Source organism: Taeniopygia guttata, chromosome 4 (assembly GCF_048771995.1).
Source record: "Taeniopygia guttata chromosome 4, bTaeGut7.mat, whole genome shotgun sequence".
Taxonomy (NCBI): domain Eukaryota; kingdom Metazoa; phylum Chordata; class Aves; order Passeriformes; family Estrildidae; genus Taeniopygia; species Taeniopygia guttata.
Window position 1 is genome coordinate 47,610,883 of NC_133028.1, and position 9,101 is coordinate 47,619,983.

The 9,101-nt window shown below is 43.1% G+C and overlaps 1 long non-coding RNA gene across 1 annotated transcript; it reads right to left on the minus strand.

Annotated features, from left to right (window-relative positions):
- Positions 1 to 6,874: 6,874 nt before the first annotated feature.
- LOC140683872 (uncharacterized) lies at positions 6,875 to 8,243 on the minus strand. Its single transcript, XR_012055446.1, has 3 exons — positions 8,022 to 8,243; positions 7,400 to 7,497; positions 6,875 to 6,929 (listed from the first exon to the last, which is right to left on the minus strand). It is a non-coding gene; the product is annotated as an uncharacterized lncRNA (long non-coding RNA).
- Between the last annotated feature and the right edge of the window lie 858 nt (positions 8,244 to 9,101).

Consider the following 9,101-nt stretch of genomic DNA (forward strand, 5'->3'; position numbering starts at 1 on the left):
CAAAAGCCTCCAGATTCTAATTCTAGTGAAACCTTACAGCACTAAATGCAGCAGTTTGTTAATGTACCAGATATTGTCAAAGAACATTGCTTTCTTTGGCTGCGTGCACAACCTGCTACTCTTTCCATCTTCTGAGGAATAAAGTCATGACATTTTCACCAAAGCGTCCACCGGAGTCTGGCCTGAGAAATTGAATCCCTCTCACCCCAAGCAGGCTGTGTTTCTTTTTCCCTGTACAACACACACTGGCCACAAGAACTACAATAAGTACAGTCCAGCACAGAAGAGCAGACAGACTATATTTAAATCAATCCGAACTTTATTTATAATTGAATTCAGCAAAAATGAAACTATATAGAGGAAGAACTATATACGTAAAGAAACAAGTCTCTGCGCTGCCTATTGGCCAAGATCCATCTCAGTCTGTCCTGAGAAGCACTCATAAATAAATGGGAAAATATACTGCTGCATTGAGTTCCACCCAGCAGAATGGGCATATGTGAGCAGCCTCAAGGGCAATAGGGAGGCATCTACTGCAGAAGACACTAAGCTGATTTGCAGCTTCCAGCACAACATAGCAAATTGCTAGAGAAATACTGAAAACTTCTGGAGCAACTGTAAAACAAGCAAGCAAATCAGAGCAGTGGTTTGGATCTGCTGGAAGAAGTAAAAGCACAGCTTCCCAAATATACAACCTATGAAATCCATAAACTGCAATAGAGAACTACAGAATTCCTGTCCTAAAAATACCTGATAAAAAGTTGCTTTACAAAAGGAAGCAGTGATTTTTGTACTGGACAACTTGCAGCAAACTTTAATCTTTTAATCCAGAGAGACTAGAAATATCAGTGTAACAAAATCACCATCTTTTTCTTTCTTTCTTTCTTTCTTTCTTTCTTTCTTTCTTTCTTTCTTTCTTTCTTTCTTTCTTTCTTTCTTTCTTTCTTTCTTTCTTTCTTTCTTTCTTTCTTTCTTTCTTTCTTTCTTTCTTTCTTTCTTTCTTTCTTTCTTTCTTTCTTTCTTTCTTTCTTTCTTTCTTTCTTTCTTTCTTTCTTTCTTTCTTTCTTTCTTTCTTTCTTTCTTTCTCCTCAAGCAGCAAGAAATTTGGCATTCTGATTGCAAATGCCTTTAAATGAACCCTGGGCTCGCCACATGCAGTGGTGGTGGGTAGGTGGCAAAGTCCAGGATGGTTTGTTTTTCCTTGGGCTTTCCATCCCCAGGAAGTGAAATCTCCACTGATGAAACAGAATTCTTCAAGGGGAAATGAATGACAAGCCCTTCTGCAGGGCTCCCGTGCAGGCAGGGATATTTCAGCAGCCCTTGAGCTGTGAAGTACCATGGCCAGCTGGCAGATGGAAGTGTTCACCAGCACTGAAACCAGAGCTTGAGAAGTGCAGGTCTCGCTTAGCCCTGCAGGTGGTTAAAGGCTCGTGCCTTCAGCGCAAGTATTCTCCCAAATACATGGACAGGTACATGCCATTGGCAGCCACTGGCCACATCCCATGTAACTCCCTGTGATGGATGGGGCCACTTGCTGCCAGCCCATGACAGCACCCTGAGTCTAAGAGCTGATACTAGCTCTCCATCCTCTCTGGACACAATTTGCTTTTGCAGTGGGAAATGTAAATGGTGATGGTGATGATGATAAATGATGGTGATGCTCATGGCAGTTGTTTTGTTTCTTTACCTGACTACTTACTTCTGTCTTCTGTTTTGCAGGCTAAGTGTTGAACACAGCAGTCTACACATCTCTATTATTGTGATTGCCCTTAAGCTTACAGGCTTTTTAGAAGGGTGAAGAGCTTCAGGGAAGCTGGCAGCGCTCCTGTCATCAGCTGGTAGTCATAAATGCAATGCTTTAACCACAACATAATGGAGCAGCTTGGACCATAAACAAGCTGTCTGGATACCTACAAGTTTCTCAAAGGAAACTGTTTTCTTCGCAAACTGTGGACAACCTGCTGTTCTTCCAATATTCAGAGCACCAAAATCATGACATTTTCACCAAAACATTTACCAGAATCTGGCTTGAGAAATACAAGGCCTTGCCCCAAAAGGAAGGCCTGTTTCTTTTTCCCTCTACAACACACACTGACCATAAGAACTGCAAAGATTATGGCTTTAGCACATTGCCCCCAAGTCAATGACTACAGGGAGATGAACAAGCTCCTTACTGCTCCAACAAAGAGCCTTATTTCTACCTGTTAAACAACATCTCTACCAGCACAGTGCAGACAGAAGAGCAGACAGACTATATTTAAATCAATCAAAACTTTACTTAAATTGAATTCAGAAAAAATGAAATTATATAGAGGAAGAACTATAGACATAAATAAATTTCTACGCTGCCTATTGGCCAAGATCCATCTAGCACTCATAAATAAATGGTATGGTATAGTTCTGGTGTGAGTGCCATTCTGCAGTTTGGGCACATGTAAGAAGCCTCAAGAGCAATAGGGAGGCATCTACTGCAGAAGACATGGCCACATAGGGTTGCCACGAGCTGTCGTCCGCGTTGAATAAACTGGAAGAAAGAAAACCACAACATTTATTGGGAGGAGAGAATTTGATTTTGCTGCTCAACTGGCATCAGGCTCTATTTTGAGCATCTAGAATTAGAATTACGAGGGACCCACAGATCTGCCAGTGCCATCTTGGCAAGGGCTTCTGCCTCTGCATTCACCAAGAAGTGACTTGTGGAGCTTCACAGCAAGGGCTGTGCTTCCAGCCAGCTGCCCACAGCATCCCACATCATCCAACTGACTTGTGCAGCTCCCCCCTTCTGGCTTTCTCCTCCCACAAAGCAGACAGGACAACAACGGGTGGATCCTTACCTCTGAGTAAGACTCCATGCAAATTGGACACCTAATAACAACTCCTTGCTGTGCACTGGAGGAAAGAGAACTAGAAAGAACATGCAGCTGTTAGTATAACCACACTTCGGTGGCTATTGATACATAAAATCTCACATATTCATACAACTGCACTGACTAGCCATGACACATTTCCTTTGAAGAACCCTGCTGTCTTTAAGTCTCTGTTTGCTGCACTTAGTGAGGATTTGGGGTCTCCCTGCCCTGAGGGAAAGGGTGTCCTGGTTTTCACTAGGAGAAAGGTGCAGTCAGTCACCTTGCTCTGGGCTTTGAAGTAGCAGCAGCCTCTAGCACTGGCCAGTTTGTGTATGGCAACCTTGACTTCCAGCAGGTCATCAGTAAGAGCTTTGTAACTACAGCATCAGCTGTCCTCTGGGAATTATTCACCCCACAATATTCATTCCAGGACCCAGTTTTAAACTATAGAGTAATACAGCTCTGGCAAGATCCAGCCCTCCCTGGGAAGGGGGCTTTGGTCAATTTTAAATGCTGCAGCACTTAGCTATTTCAGCCTTAACTAAACAGAGCAGTTACATTCAGTAACCGAAAAGCTTGAGACTGGAGGAACAAAGTATTCCTGTTTTATATTACCCAGGGGCTGGGATTTGTTCACCTACAGACTTAACAACCAAAACTTAAGCATCTACAAATTCATTGGCAAAATGCCCAATTAAGGTTTAGAATCGTAGAAGCCCTTTAGGTGGCATATTTAAGACCTGACACCTAAAAGTTTCACACTCAAGTTGTCTCCTACATTGCCTTTCCAAAAGGCTCAAAGCACACCAGCTTTATTAAAACCTGTGTCTTTCCCCCAACCCCAAAAACACCACTTCGAAAACCTTATACCATAATTCCAATGTTCTTTGTCTTCCCTAGTGACAAGGACACTTGGTTAAATTGAATCAGTCTAATGAACTGTATCTTTCTTATCCTGATGGAGTGTCCCTACAGCAGGACTTTCCTGTTCCTCTGCAGAATGGGAATTTTACTGTGCAGGCACCCAACTTGAACGGCAAGATTTCCATCACAGAAGCAAGCAAATCAGGGCCTGTGACATCCAGCACTGGCCATAAAAGCATGACCTCCACAACTGCCTGTGTGCAAGTCTACCTTGGGAAGAAGGGCTCCAGCTCCAGGAGAAAGGCAACCAGCTGGCACCATTCCAGCAGGGAATTTTTGTTGGAATTTGCCCAGCTGCTGCCTGCTGGCCCCGTGATGCCAAGCCCCAGTAATTACAATGGAAGCATTTCCATATCTAACATCACGACTACAGCTTGTCAGAAAAAGCAAATGCAATACTGAGCTATGGCCTGTGACCAATCCCCATTCCTTGCCATACTCCCACACTCGTCTCTAAGGCTCTGTGCAAAGATGCACATCTGCTTTGGGCTGCTTTTTTCTCCCAAAATTCAAATGGTATCATGTGATCATCCTGCAACATGGGAGAAGGAGGGAAATGAGTAGAGTAGGGAAGGCGTCAAAGAGAAATCAGGCATAGCACTATTATTAAGTCCTACACAGAAAAGAAAGAAAGGCACAGAATTCTGTGTGTGGTGGGGCATGAGGCATACATACTCTGGATTTTGAGTGTCCTCCTCCTCTGCTCCCTGTTCTTCAGGGGCTGAGTCAGCCACAGGGGCATCATTAGCTCCTGTTCCATTACCAGAGCCATCCACCTGTTCCTGGCTGTTTGATGTAACATTTCTCCTTTCCTGTCCATGCACTGTAATTTAATTTTCAGAAGTTAGATCTATTATTCTCTCTCTCCCCGGAGCTACCTTTGAAACAAGTTATAGAAATAGTCAGCAATGGTTCCTATTTTAAATGGACACTATTCAGCTGGGTTTAAAACAATCTCAAACAAACTACTTTCCCAAATACTAAGACTGGACCCTTCCAGACATTGTGACTACTCTGCTACAAAACAACATAAAATATTTGCTCTGTTCAGCCTACACACAGCTAAAAAAGGTGACCTAAGAGATTCTCAAGGAAAGTCCCTGGAAACTATAAAATTACTCGGAGCACTATCCCCTTAGAAATTGCCATCATCATCCTCCTGAATTAAGACAATTTGAAAATGGAGTTATATATTATGCAAAATGTAGACTATGTGAAAGAATTCTTAAGGAAGTATGCTCTTTGTATTGCTATATTTGAGCATTCTATACTTTCAAGCCAAGTCGCCTGGAAGGGAGATTTATTCCATTAAATAGACAGCAACTAACAAACTAGCTCTAACTGGGGAAGAAAAACAACTTCCTTCTTGGTAGAATTGGCTTGTAAAGGTTCAAGGCTTGAAATGCTTGAAGGAGCTCAGATTTGGGGAAGGGTCAACAAAGCTTGAGGAGAAGGATGCCCACTGAGATTGGACACAAAAAATGCAGAATTGAGGGGCCAAAAGGACATCTGGCACAACTCCCAAGATAAGGAAGAAACTAAGAAACCCAACTCTCCTGAAAGCAGCTCTGACTGGTAGAAAATAATTCCTGCAGGGGGAGATTGCAGCCCCCAACTCATGGAGCAATGACTCAAGAAACTCCCCAGCCCAAAAGAAGAAGGAGACTGAGTGGACTAATTAAAGTGAGAAGTAAGACAATCCTTAACCAAAAGAAGACAGAACACGACCTAAGGAGATAACCATGTCACTTGTAATGCTAATTTCTTTGTTTGTTAAAATCTATAAATAATAGAAGTTCTTTTGATAGTGGGTGTGTCTGATTTGTGAAATACCACTGAGCACCCAGACTGGTGAAACACTGAAATAAACAACCAATGTCTCTCTCAAGTGTATGATTATTTACCTGTCACACCCCAGTAACAAATCCAATTTTTGTGGACAACATATTGACCAAATCACAGGGAGAACCATTCTTAATGGCCTGCTCTGTAGCAGCAGAAGGGTCAAGAAATGCTTTTTAACTCTCAGAAACCGCAGGCAGCGATGACCTCTGCAACTCCAGTGCCCATGTAACACTAATCAATCACCAATCAATCAAAACTGCAGAAAGTGTTACCAAATTAAAGTTCCTTCTGCATAAGTACTCAGCTACAACTTTTATTGCAGGGATTTCCCACTGTGACTGACAGAGGCCACCACACACACATTGCATCCGTTCTCTAAGACACTGGCCAGAGGCTTTAGCCCTGTCCCTTGTCTTTTGCTAAAAGCAGTTTCAATCCTAGCTGCTCGACTTTCTTGGGAAAGTACAACAAAACTAACTATCACATTTTAGATAAAAGTCCATTACCAACCGTAAAACATCATCTCACCTTCAAGAAGCTTCCATCGATGCACATGGGAAGGGAGAGAAAAGAAGATACAATTAGATTTGGTGAGCCCCCCTGGTGCTGCACACAAACCCCAGCTCAGAAAGCAGTTACAGCAGAGGAGGGGAGCAAGGCTAGGCTGTCACCCTCTAAGTTTGCCTAAGAGCATCAAAGCAGTAGCACAAAGAGCCGCTGCCCCGAAAAGCAAAGAAGTGGGTGCTGCTGATTCTGCTCTCATTGCTGCAACAGGGGACAAACAGGGGCAGCTGAGGAACCCCCTGAACACCCTCCTCCCCTGTTCCTGTTCCCTATTTGGATTTGACCTGGCACTGTTTATTTCCCTCATTCTCCCAAAACTGGCAAGTTCTGCTATGATAACCTTAACATTCCCCGTTAGATTAACAACTACTGAAGAGTAAAGAATTCCATTTTTCTGTTCTATTGGCACCAGATAAACTGGACTTGGACTAAGTGCAGTCTGTCACTCAATGCTATATAAAACTATAAGGAACACACAGAGCTGCCAGTGCCATCCCGGCAAGGGCTTCTCCCTCTATGGACACCACCAAGGAAGGACTTGGACCTATGGGCAAGTTGGAGCTTCCCAACAAGGGCTGTGCTTCCAGCCAGCTGCATGTGGCATCCCACCTAAAACAACTGAGTTGTGCAGCTCCCTTCTTGCTGCTTTCCCTTCCACAAATCAGAAATTACAACAACATTTAGATCCTTACCTCTGCATTATCATTCTCCCTGTTTGGAGGACTAGTAATACCACTTGGTGGTTCACTAGAGGGAACAGAACCAGAAGAACATGTAGCTGTCAATTTCACAGAGCACAGAGGTTTGCCAACAAAACATATAATTGAAGAAATTTAAAATAACCCCTTGTTCTGATTTAGTAACATCCCAGCCCAGTAACACAATCAAGTGCAAGAGCTTTTATGTACTTCAAGCATGTCAGTATATCGCAATCCATAATGTAAGAAACATTGAATAATGTCATCCTGACAGAGAGGAAATATTTCTCCTGGATTTTACTTGGTTTTAGTTTGGGGCTGTTTTTGGGTTTGTTTTGTTTTGTTTTTGGGGTTTGGTGTTTTTTTTTTTTTTTGGATACTTCTTATCTAGACAGGCCTATGTGTTTCAAGTCAAAATTCTCCAAACTGAATTAAGTAGAATCCAAAAGTTTGGCAAAAACCTCTGTCTACCATACATCAGAAATTACACTTTGGAGAGACACTTTATCTGTCACGTACAATTCAATATCTCTTGGTTCCTGTTGAAGGTTGCTTGACAGTATTTCGAACAAATTCTCTTCTGACCAGGAATAAATTGGCTGGCTCTCTTCCCAGTCCTGCAGAGGGGTAAAAATGGAGACAGAGTAGGAACTGTTTGAAGCCACTCCGTCCTGCCTCCCTGTTTCAGTTCCCTGACTGGATTTGGGCTAGAACCTTTTCTTTCCCTTGTTAGCCCTATACAATTCATGCTAGATGAACAGCTGCTGAGAAATGGAAACTACAACCACAGGAATTAGGGGCAAAAAAGTTTGCTGCTCTATTGGCACCAGGCAAACTGGACTTCGGGTATCTGCACTCTGTCAGTCAATGCTAGAACTATAAGGAACACACAGATCTGCCAGTGCCGACCTGGCAAGGGCTTCTCCCTCTATGGACAGCACCAAGAAAGGACTTGGAGGGATGGGCAAGTTGGAGCTTCCCAACAAGGGCTGTGCTTCCAGCCAGCTGCATGTGGCATTCCCATCTAGGACAACTGAGGACACAGAGTGGCAGCTGAGACAGAGACAGAGCTCCCACTCTGTCTCCTCCCCTCCCACAAAGCAGAAAGGACAAGAACATGTGATAAGAACAACATGCTTACATCTGTAATGTCATCCCGCCATGTCGGAGGACTCTCAAAACGATCTGGCCATTCATCAGAGTTAAGAGAACTAGAAGAATATACAGCTGTCAATTTCACAGTGCAAAGAGATCTACCAAGACATCAAATTGCAAAAACAGAAATAACCCCTCATTCTGATTTAGCAACATCCCAGCCCAGAAACACACCAGTGCACGAGCTTTTATGTACGGCAAGCATTACAGTGTATTGCAATCCATCATTTAAGAAACATTCAATAATGACTTCCTGAATGGAGAAGAAAGGTTTCTCTGCGATTTTGCTTTGTTGTTGGGTTTTTTTTTTTCCATTAGTTCCCTGCCAGACAGGCCACTTATGTTCAAATCAGATTCCATCACACAGAATCAAGCAGTTTGGCAAAAAGACCTGTGTCTACTGAATATCAGAAAATACACTTTGGAGAGACACTTCATCAGTCACATACTCATCGTTATCTCTTGGTTCCTCTTCATGGTTACTTGCCCATAGCTCAGCTGAATTCTCTGTGTTGCTGGAGCCAGGTGGGTGCTGCTGGCTCTGCTCCTTGTCCTGCACCTGTGAGTTGTCACCCTCCCTCATTGGAGGACCAGCAGGACCTGCTGGCCATGCACTAGAGGGAACCAGAAAGAACATGCAGCCATTTGAACATGGAGCCTATAATCTCACTGCAGACAGAGAGTTACCAACATGTATATACCTATTCTGATTAAGCAAAATCCCAGCCCAGCACCACAACTGTTCCCCGAGCTGCTATGTACTGCAAGTATTTCAGCATATATCAAGCCACACTGTAACAAATATTCAACCACGACATTATGAAAAGAAAAGAAAGGTTTCAGATGGATCTTGCTATGTGATTTTTTTGGATTCTTTTGCTTACTTCTCTGCCAGACAGGCCACTATATTGCAGGTCTGAAGTTTCTGCACCGACTTCAGCAGAACCCAGAAGCTTAGAAAAACCTGTTCCTACTATATATCAGAAATTAGAATTTAGAGAGATATTTTACTCTCACATACCCGCTACCTCCTGGTTCCTCTTCATCATGGGTTGTCAGTGGACCT